The following is an 11,616-nucleotide window of genomic DNA, read 5'->3' as shown; positions in this document are numbered from 1 at the left end:
TCGAATATACTTCGAATATATGAAAAATATACTCTTCGAATATACTTCGAGTATAGGAGAAATACTCTTCGAGTATACGAGAAATATTCTTCGAATATACTCTTCGAATATACTTTGAGTATATAAGAAATACTCTTCGAATATACGAGAAATACAATTCGAATATACTTCGAGTATACGAGAAATACTCTTCGAGTATACTTCGAGTATATGAGAAATACTCTTCGAGTATACGAGGAATATTCTTCGAATATATTTCGAGTATACTTCGAGTATATGAGAAATACTCTCGAATATATGAAAAATATTTTTCGAATATACTTCGAGTATATAAGGAATACTTTTCGAGAAATATTCTTCCAATATACTTCAAGTATACGAGGAATACTCTTCGACTATATTTCGAGTATATAAGGAATACTTTTCGAGTATACGAAAAATACAATTCGAATATACTTCAAGTATATAAGGAATACTCTTCGAGTATATAAGGAATACTCTTCGAGTATATAAGGAATACTCTTCGAGTATATAAGGAATACTCTTCGAGTATATAAGGAATACTCTTCGAGTATACAAGGAATACTCTTCGAATATACTTCGAGTATACGAGAAATACTCTTCGAATATACTTCGAGTATACAAGGAATACTCTTCGAATATATGTCGAGTATATGAGGAATACTCTTCTAATATACGAGGAATACTCTTCGAATATACTTCGAATATACGAGGAATACTCTTCGAATATACTTCGAATATACAAAGAATACTCTTCGAATATACTTCGAGTATACAAGGAATACTCTTCGAGAAATATTCATCGAGTATATTTCGAGTATAGGAGGAATACTCTTCGAATATACTTCGAGTATACGAAAAATACTCTTCAAATATACTTCGAATATACTTCAAGTATACGAGGAATACTCTTCGAATATACTTCGAATATACGAGGAATACTCTTCGAATATATTTCGAGTATACGAGGAATACTTTTCGAGTATATGAGAAATACTTTTCGAATATATTTCGAGTATAAGAGAAATACTCATCGAAGATATTTTTGTGTATACAAGGAATACTCTTCAAATATACGAGAAATATTCTTCAAATATACTTCAAGCATACGAGGAATATTTTTCGAATATACTTCGACTATACGAGGAATATTTTTCGAGTATACTTCGAGTATAGGAGAAATACTCTTCGAACATTTCGAATTACAGTTGTTATGTTGAAATTATATTTCCAAGGTTCCACGTACAAAGATTCCATTTCCCGTCCCCTATTTCCATCGTCCCGTTCCCTGTTATTACATCATTTTTCATCCCATCGTAACCGTATCAATTACACCGAGTTAAACATGGATTATTTAAACACGATTCACGAGATTTATCTCGTGCAAAGAGAGAGAAAAAAAAAGGGAGAAATTTCCTTGTTTCTGGATTAAATCACCTCGCTCTCCCTTTTCCAATTTATTCCAAGCTCCACGAAAGCTGCTCGAGAAATTTCTATCGTGCACGCGTTTACGTAATTTGAAATGATAAGAGAGAGAAACGTTGTAAAATATTTATACATGGATTTTTATTGTAACTTTTCTTTCTTAAATCGATAATCGATCGAATAGAAACAAATATAAATTGGATGGAAAAAGATGAGATATTATAAAATTGATTAATAGGAGATGCTCAAGTTTTTAACATTGAAGGAAAATAATCCTCGACTTATTCCCTTTCTCGAAAAGTATGCATGGTTATTTCAATCTCCATAATAATTCCAAACAAATTTATTCTATTCGCATTAATCGTCGGCTCACGATATTATTCTCAATCCCTCAAATCCAGTTTAAATCGATCTCCAACTCCTCGCTTTCCCTGAATAATCGTTGAATAATCATCGATTTGATCGGGATAAAATTATATATTGGCTGTGTAATACGCGAAAATTTCACCTCTTGAATAATAAAAAAAGAAAAATGCAACTCTCTCTCTCTCTCTCTCTCTCTCTCTCTCTCTCTCTCTCTCTCTCTCTCTCTCGATCAGAGAGAGAATCAAAATTCTAATTGCCTGTTTTCTGGATTTACGAAAATTTCAAAACTTCTTTGATATATAAGTAATTAATAATTCTTTAATAGATAAATAATTTAATAAATAATAATTGTGTATTATCGAGGATTGAATAGAAAATGCAACTTAAACGTCGATCAGAGAAGGATAAACAATAGTTCTTTAATACAAAATGTATTTATCGAGGATTGAATAGAAAATGCAACTTAAACGTCGATACACAAACGTAATCCATTGTTAAGTACAAATAGAAAATAGCAACTTAAATCAAAGAGAAAAGAAAAATTTGAAGAAAAATAGTTCTTTAATACATGATGTATTTATCGAGTGTTAAATAGAAAATGCAACTTAAAGAGAGGAAGAGAAACAATAGAGAACGATTCTTTAATGCGTAATGTATTTGTCGAGTATTAAATAGAAAATGCAACTTAAACGTCGATAGATAAAACATAATTCATTATCGAGTATTAAATAGAAAATGCAAATTAAAGAAAAACAATAGAAAACAATTTTTCAATGCATAATGTATTATTATAAGTATTAAATAGAAAATTGCAAATTAAAAAGAGAGGAAGAGAAACAATAGAGAACAATTTTTCAATGCATAATGTATTATTGAGTATTAAATAGAAAATGCAACTTAAAGAGAGGAAGAGAAACAATAGAGAACAATTTTTCAATGCATAATGTATTATTAAGTATTGAATAAAAAATGCAACTTAAACGTCGATATACGTATAAACTGTAATCCATTATCGAGTATTAAACAGAAAATGCAACTTGAATGTCGATTAGAGGAGAATAAACAATAATTATTTAATATACGTAATTATCGAAAATGCAACTTAAATATCGATCAGAAGAAAATAAACAATAATTCTTCAATACGTAATCTATTATTGAGTATTAAACAGAAAATGCAACTTAAATATCGATCAGAAAAAAATAAACAATAATTTTTTCATACATAATTATCGAAAATGCAACTTAAATATCGATCAGAGGAAAATAAACAATAATTATTTAATACATAATTATCGAAAATATAACTTAAATGTCGATCAGAGGAGAATAAACAATAATTCTTTAATACGTAATCTATTATCGAGTATTAAACAGAAAATGCAACTTAAACGTCGATCAGAAAGGAAGAAAAACAATAGAAAACAATAATTCTTCAATGCATAATGTATTATCGAATATTAAATAGAAAATGCAACTTGAACGTCGATCAGAGGAGAATAAACAATAATTATTTAATACGTAATTATCGAAAATGTAACTTAAATGTCGATCAGAGGAGAATAAACAATAATTCTTTAATACGTAATCCATTATCGAATATTAAACAGAAAATGTAACTTAAATATCAGAGGAAAATAAACAATAATTCTTTCATACATAATTATCGAAAATGTAACTTAAATGTCGATCAGAGGAGAATAAACAATAATTCTTCAATACGTAATATATTATCGAGTATTAAACAGAAAATGCAACTTAAATGTCGATCAGAGGAAAATAATTCTTCAATACGTAATCTATTATCGAGTATTAAACAGAAAATGCAACTTAAACGTCGATCAGAGAGGAAAAAAAACAATAGAAAACAATAATTCTTCAATGCATAATGTATTATCGAATATTAAATAGAAAATGCAACTTGAACGTCGATCAGAATATTTTATTCACCAGCAATTATTCATTATACAAATTATTATACACCTCCGACTATTTTTATACGTCCGAATAATTCTGGACGATTCGAGCGGTTGGAGCGAGCGCGTATTATCCCTGTCGTGAGCAGATGTGGAGAGGGGAGAGGAGGGATCGAAGAGAATTCCGAATCTTTCAGAAACACTTGGCCACCGGCCAAGAATAAATATCGATCGTCCCGTCCGTCTGGCCTGGAGAGACCGATGTTGTCGATGGCAGGGAAAGGAAAAGTGGTGTTACGATACCGAATGCGAGTGATTTGTTGAACCGAGAACGGGCCGCCATTTTTCTTTTCCTTTAATCGGCTTCGCCCATTATCGTTGCACCACCCGCCGCCTCGCAATAAATTCTTTTCTCTCCTTTCGTGGGAATTCGTACCGAATAATCTTAAATATTATTTTTTTTAAGATCGTCCCTTCGAAAATTCTCGCTCGAGCAGAATCAATTCGATCAAATTCGTGGAAAACGCGTATATAGAAATATAGTCGTTCGATCGAAGAAAGATATTATTTCCATAGCTCGAGACGAAATTACGCGGAGTTCGCTCCCTCGAGACTTGCTATCCTCGAGGAGGATATGCAAGAAGAACGCGATATTTCGTAGCGTGGCCTCGTTAAACCGGTCTCCACTTCTGTTAGAAGCCGATTCGAGTAAACGTATGTACGAATACGCTCCGCGCAGTCGTCGTATGAATTATTGTGTTGTATATTGAAATAGGATTTTTTTTTTTTTCTCTGTAATTATGTTAGCTTGGTTAGGTGATTTTTTTTGATAAAAGCCATAACTCTCGATCTTGATCATTCAAGGCTTCGTGGATGATTATTTTAATACGCGGTCGGAGATAATTCAATTTGATCAATTCGATTGTTATATTAATTATTATAAAATTAAAAATAGGAAAAAATTCGATGAATTTGCGGATACTTTAATATAAATTTATTTATGGTTGTTATCATTGTTGGGATATTAAAATGGTCGTAGATGTAACTTTAACTTAATTGGATAAATTATTTCAATAAATTAACGATATATATATCTATAGAAACGTGAAAATTGTTAAATTGTTGTTTTTCGAAAAAGAAATCATTTTTGATCCAAAGAACGTGTATTCTCTGTTAATGCTACGTTCTATCTTATTGGAAAATCACGAAAAGGGAGATTTGTTAATCTAATACGACGGAGGATCGAAGCAAATATAATTTGAGTTCAAATTCAAGGAGGCAACGAGTGTTGAAAAATTTTCAATCGTTTCTAAATTTTTATAATTTCAAATTAAATTATCCGACTTAACATTTAATTATTGGCCTCGTGTCGTTCTATACTTGTTATTTATTTTCATTTTTTGATTAGCTTTTTTTTATTATCTTTTTTACATATTTATATTTTTAAATATTTATTTCTTGACTTTTTTATTAATTATCGACAGAGGCTCATTACATATATATATACTTTCATTTATATATTTATTTATAGATATTATTTATTCATTTATACTCCTTTTTATTTAATTCTCTTATTCGTTTACTCCTCTATTACTTACTTATTTATTTATTTATTTATTTAAATTTATTCATTTGTTGATTTAATAATTCATCTTTATTATATTATTATATTATACGAGCCGAGGCTCGTAATTGAGACCTGGCAAGCATAATTGGCATCGGTTTTCGTAATTGAAATTATCGTTTAAAAATATTTGAAAAATATTGTAAAGAGATATTCTGTTGGAAGGATTCGTTTTTGGAAGAATAACTTAATTTCTTTGTTCCTTCCAATTTATTTATATTTTTCACACCGAATATCCAATTCTGATTTTTCAATTTTCCAATATTTTTCAAATTTATAATTCTTCTTCCTTTCCTTATTAAAAACTATTTTGAACAATCGTAATAACGTAATTTTTCAATGATAATTAATTTCATTCACAATTATTTTAAAATATCACAAGAATGCTGGATGAGAAAAAAGGATGGATAAAAGTGTCGAAAGCATAATTTACTTTCAGATTATATTTTTTGTAATCGCGAGCAATGCGATCGTGGTAGCAAAATCAATGTTTGTTTTAAAAAAAAAAAGTTCTTTGCCTTTTAAATCCTTTCTTGATGGATAACGGATGGACAAATTAGACCCAACTGTTTGTCCATCGATTATAACTTAAACGGTCTTTTCTTTCTTTCCTTTTTTTTTTTCTTTAAATATTTGTCTCGAGCACATATTGGAGCTTCTTCTCTCAAGAGGATGAAACATTCATCCATCACGCCAATGAAGGTAATTACCTTTCATTAATTTTATTCAAATTCTCATCCTTCTATCTCAATGGAAGTTAATGGAAACATTGGATTTTCGTTAGATTATTAGAATTTTATCAGAATTCAACAGTTTCGTTTTGTTTTTGAATAATTTCGAACAGACCGAACTGTGAATGTTGAATCATGTTGTTTCTTATTGTTACAGATGTCTTACATCCTCCTACACACGATGATGGCCTTAATGAATTTCGCAATCTAATGATGAGTCGCACGTTTCTTCTCTCTTCTCGATCACAACGTGGCAGATTTTTGCACCAGCATTCTAAATTAATCATTAATTTTAATTTTCTTGCTTTTCTTTTTACAATGATTGGCTTTTCAAGTTTTTCGTTTAAAAAGAAAAAAATGTTAGAACTATGAACAGCACTTAAAGCACGATTTAGTTTAATTATTTCGATCAATTCACTAATAAAATAAATATTAATAGAATCTTAAACGAGTTCTATTTCCCTTGTATTTATTTCTCAATTTTTAAAAAAGGTAAAAAATAGGTAATCAAACTTTTAAATAAGACGAGAATATTAAATATTGGTTGGTTAATGTCGATTAGATTAAGTTTATTGTAAAGATACGACTCGTAAATTAAAGGGAAAAATAAAATTCTTTTACTCGATTCTATCCATTATCTTTCATCTCCGTTTCCTATTCGAATCGTTTCGCCTTCCAATTTATCTTTACGATTATTTTTTCGTCGCTTATCTCATCACATCGACTACGTGTCATGCAACGGTGGCAAGAACCGCTGCTCTGCTTCCGGTCAAGGACTCTTCGATCGATTGCCACTCTTCGAATTAAAAGAATGAAAAGGATATATAAATTTAGAATAAATATAGATAAGGAAAATAAACGAAAAAGAGAGATAGAATAAAGATCAATTTCCACTTCTCGAGTGTCGAAACAAATAGTAAAAAAGAAAAAAAAAGTGTAAAGATAATTTAAAACTTAATAGTCAACGCCATCTCTCGAGTATCGCGAACTATATCTTCAAAGATGGACTGAGAATTAAAGATAAGCATTGTTTCTTGAATATTTTGTTATATTTTTGCAAAAGTATTTTTGGCGCTCGATAGATGGCGGTAGCGATCAAGTCTTGTTCTATCTTTATCTTCTCTTTACTTGTTTTCCTTGTCTATATTTGTATTTTGTCGGCGCCACTCTAGAGATGGCGTTGATTGCACAATTTTTATTCTATCTCTGTCCTTCTCCCATTAATTTCTCTCTTTGTCTGTACTTCATCCACAAAATCCACCAGACGAGGAGAATAGAAGCGTTTAATATTTTTCGAGAACGAAAAAGAACGAAAAATGCATTAAGAGTATTAAGTCTATTCCGTATTCTGTTTCCGATTATTGTTAAATAATTCGTTCGTTATTTTAATTTACAGAGTATTACCGACTCGACTATCAGTAAAGGAAACATTTGCTAGCGCTATGCTTTTCGAATCTTCCAATTAATTTGCGAAACTGCTATCGGTAAAAGAAATATCTGCAATTTTGCAAACTTCGCAATACCTCTTGCACGTTCATTCTTTCCTAGTAATCGTATTCTTACAGTGGTGGCCGCGAGATTCTCTGCTTTCTGTTTTTCTTATATGGATGCGCAGAATCCTATATTTACCAATGCAAAGAGGTTGCAAATTCACTCGCTGTCGTACCAGTCGAACAGCGAGCCAACTTACGTGTATAAAATTTCACTTTTTCGTGGTGGAACGGATTAACTTTATTATTCGTATTTTTTATTTGTAAAAATATCGATTTTGAAATAAATATTGATTTAGACATTTTCAAATTAGATAAACGATATCTTTTATCCTCTATCTGTATTCATTAATAAAAACCTAAATCATTTCCACATTCCGCTTGACATTTTCAGGTTAAAAAATTTCTCAATTTTATAAAAGATACAATCGTAAGCCGTATCGAATAACCGGTTGTATACTTTTGTGGCCAATTTTAACTTAATATTCCAAACTTGAATCAATCTTTACGAGTATAAAAATTTATTTCTCATCGAAATATATATCGATGCTTTACAATTTCCATCGTTCTTTTACGTATACGTATATTTCCATCGGTCAATGTTCCGGTTGAGAAAGATACGAGGGAAGCTGGAATAGCTACTTCATGAGCTCGGCCAACACCTTCAATAATTAAAGTTTAAAGCGTTCGAGTGCTAGTTGTAAGTAGACATGCAACTATGCCCGATAATTGCACGATGATAACAACGTTTGATAAGCGTGCAACAACTCGAACGCGGGTAACCGCATTAGAAAAATTCGCGTTATCTTAAATTGCGCTTGACCTCTTCGAAAGACAAGAATCGCCACTCTTCGGCCACAACTTTGTACTCGTCTCGTTCCACGTTTCGCCGTTTTTTAATTACACCGTTGCAATTAGGGATGCAATTTCGATATATATGCACCGGAGAAAATCAATTTCAACGTTTTCCCTCCATGCGGCTCGGAAATTATTGAGAAGTAAATAATATTTCGATTACACTCGTTCCATCAAATTTATAATATCGAAGAACTAGTTTTTATTTATTTTAAATAGGGATTTTTATTTACAATCCCCAGTTTTAATATCGTTTGTTCAACATCGGAATTTGAATATAAATTACAAAAACAATTTTCGTACTTTTTCACGTAAATATATATTACACTAAATTAAAGTTGTATATAATTATTATTAAAAAATATCGATTGTTATCGAATTAAATTCGTATAATATAAAAATGCATTATATATATATATATTTATTTATTTTGTTTATCGACTCCAATTATTTTTTTACTTTCTCCCCGATTCTTCATGATTAACGAGATAATTCGTGAGAGGGAACGATGTTTCACGATCTTATCTACATGAAAGTGAATAATAAAAGATCCCGCAAATTAATTTCGTCCCATTTAAATTACACTTCATTACAGGCAAAATGCCTATTAATAACGACACTGTAACCATGTAATTTAGTTTGCGCGCAAGTGTCTCGAGACACGACGCATTCTGGTTTCCTTTAATGAAGATGCAACCAATTATCTTCGTAATTCATTATTCTTTTTCTTTTTTTTCTTTTGCGTACACTTTTACTTTTTTTTTCCTTTCTCTAAACTTCCTTTTCGATGGAAATTTCGTATTACTTCCCATAAATAGATGCAATTCTATTAAAATAATTTTCGCTCGAAACGAATCATTGATTTCTCGATCACAAGATTTCTCCATTATCACTTATCACCATCTATGGACAGAATATAATAACTATTATTAAAGTTTCTTCGACAATTAATTAAAACATAATAATCATAGCGCCAAAATGAAATCGAATGAATATTATTCGACCAATTTACCTAAAGTAAAATAACTTCACTCCAAGAAATTCTTCAATTTTCCAATCCTCAAACACCGCTGTAACCAATTTCGCACGAGCAGAGTTTCCACAATTTCTCTCAAACTCCCTCTTCTTTCGAGACTTCACCTGAGAATAAAATAAAATCTATCTCAACATTATATATACATACATATATATTCCCTCCCACATCCCCAGACAAGCGGCGTTTCGTTATTAAATCAACTTGCGCTTTGGATCGCCGATCCAAATCGTTTCCACGTACCATTAAGGGCTCGTCGAATCGGCATCGACATCGACGGATCCGAGGCGGACGTTGAGGAGGCTCTGATCGTTGCCCCTCGCGTTTATTAGCGCGCAACGAGGCTTTTATCGGGGCACGAGGAACGTGTAAGTGTAAACGTTACGTGCATGCGTGTGTGATGTGTGTGTGTAAAACTCGATTCGAGGTGGAATCGAGAGACGGGTATCCGTGGCGCGGGTCGCGAGATGGAAGTTGCTCGGGACGTGGTAGATGCATTATGGATATACTGTTTCACCGAGCCACGCATCGATGCAACTTCGACCCGGGGCCTCGTCGTGGCGTGGTTTTATGCCGAGCCGCGCCGCGTGGATCGCGTTAATGGAACGTTTTCCACGCGCACACGTGTTGCTCCGCGTTTCTAACCTCTTCTCTCAACTTTCGTTTCAAGCATCCAGTTGTTTTTCAAGAGAGAGAGAGAGAGGGAGAGAATTTTTTCTTACATTTTGTTTAGCGAAATCGATGAAGTATTCGAGGAAAAAATTTATATTATTATCCTGATTCGCGATTGGAGAAGCAGGTTAGATAGCAAGTAAATAAAAAGTCGCGCGAAAAAAAATTTATACGAAATTATTCAAGGAATAAAAAAAAGTTTCTATTTATACTTATTATTCTGATAGTAATATCTTCAGACGAGATTATATAGATTATATAGTGAATGAAAAAGAATGATTTAAAAATTTATAAGTGAATTTCCTCTATATCGACCGAGCGTAAACGTTGAAAAATCTTCGTTTCGATTCGGATTACTATATTATAAAATGTCAATAATTTTATCAATTCGGTTAACACTTTGCTCGAATTTGTCTTCTTCAAGTGTCAAGTGATTCGATCTTGGCCAATTATTTTTCGAACGGCATACTCTTCTGATAAAAAAAAAATAAAAAGAATAAATCTGATTCTCCATTAGAAACACATATCTCATCAATTTAGTTAAGACTCCAAGTTTGTCTCTTCTCATCAACGAGGACTCGATTCGATGACTCAATAAAAAAAAAAAAAAGAAGTCTTAATCGATTCTCCTCTCGTTAAAAATCACGAATTCTCCTTCCACTCGTCTCTCTCTCTCTCTCTCGAAAACGAGAAAGCATCGATCCGATATCTCGATCCCGGGGCGGAAATAGAGGGCGGTAGCCGTCCGGCAGAAGGCAGAAGGCAGAGGCCAGGAGGAGGGGACGAGATAAATTAACCGTGGTGGACGAGTGAGCGCATCCTGATCAGCTGGTACGTTTTGATGGAATCGTGCACACGACTAGCCGGCCGAGGATCGAATCTAAACAGCGGACGTCGCACCATCGAGGCGAGAGGAGAGGTTGGAGCCGAATGCTAATGGCAGATGCGATGCTCGATCCGAGACGTAGCAGCCGTGCTCAGATCGTCTATCGGCACCCGGCAACCCTCTTCGTTAGCGCGACCACGAAAGAGTTTCGCCACCCCCCGCCCCTTCCCCTAAACCGGACATTTTCACCGCGGCCACTTCCTCCACCGTCCGATGATTCATCCTTCGGTATTATCGGGTGCGTATCGGGCCTCCATCTTCGCAGATACCGCTGCTACACTCCCTTTGGAATGCTACGTAACGGTAGGCGGCCTCTCTCTCTCTCTTCTCTCCGCCGTTTGATGGATTGCCATCGCGCGAGATCCGTTTCCACGATTTGATTCCTGGCCAATGTTCTTTCCCTTTGTGGAAGAGAATTTTTTCTTCCACCGCTCCGAGAGATATCTCGCTTCTGATTCTGAATTCGTGACAGGGGTTCGGAGAATTCTTGCGACCTCTTTTCTTAATCCTTTAACTGTGGGTACTTTTAGATCATCCCTCTAAAAAAAATATTTTACTAATTATCAAATTGTAATACTAGTATAATTATAATATTTTA

The 11,616-nt window shown here is 33.0% G+C and overlaps 1 long non-coding RNA gene across 9 annotated transcripts in view; it reads right to left on the bottom strand.

The window, feature by feature from the left end:
* Positions 1-9,199: 9,199 nt before the first annotated feature.
* Positions 9,200-11,616, bottom strand: part of LOC100576602 — a 37,699-nt gene continuing 35,282 nt past the window's right edge. For 8 of the 9 annotated variants that reach the window (XR_003306485.1, XR_003306483.1, XR_003306479.1 and 5 more), the window contains 2 exons: positions 9,440-11,557; positions 9,200-9,330 (listed from right to left, as the gene is read on the bottom strand). This is a non-coding gene — a long non-coding RNA (uncharacterized LOC100576602). The remainder of the gene's footprint in view (positions 9,331-9,439; positions 11,558-11,616) is intronic. The other variant, XR_003306484.1, reaches the window with a different exon arrangement.

Source organism: Apis mellifera, linkage group LG1, assembly GCF_003254395.2.
Source record: "Apis mellifera strain DH4 linkage group LG1, Amel_HAv3.1, whole genome shotgun sequence".
NCBI classification, from domain to species: Eukaryota; Metazoa; Arthropoda; class Insecta; order Hymenoptera; family Apidae; genus Apis; species Apis mellifera.
The sequence above is the reverse complement of the archived record's forward strand: the minus strand, read 5'-3'. Positions and strand labels throughout refer to the sequence as shown.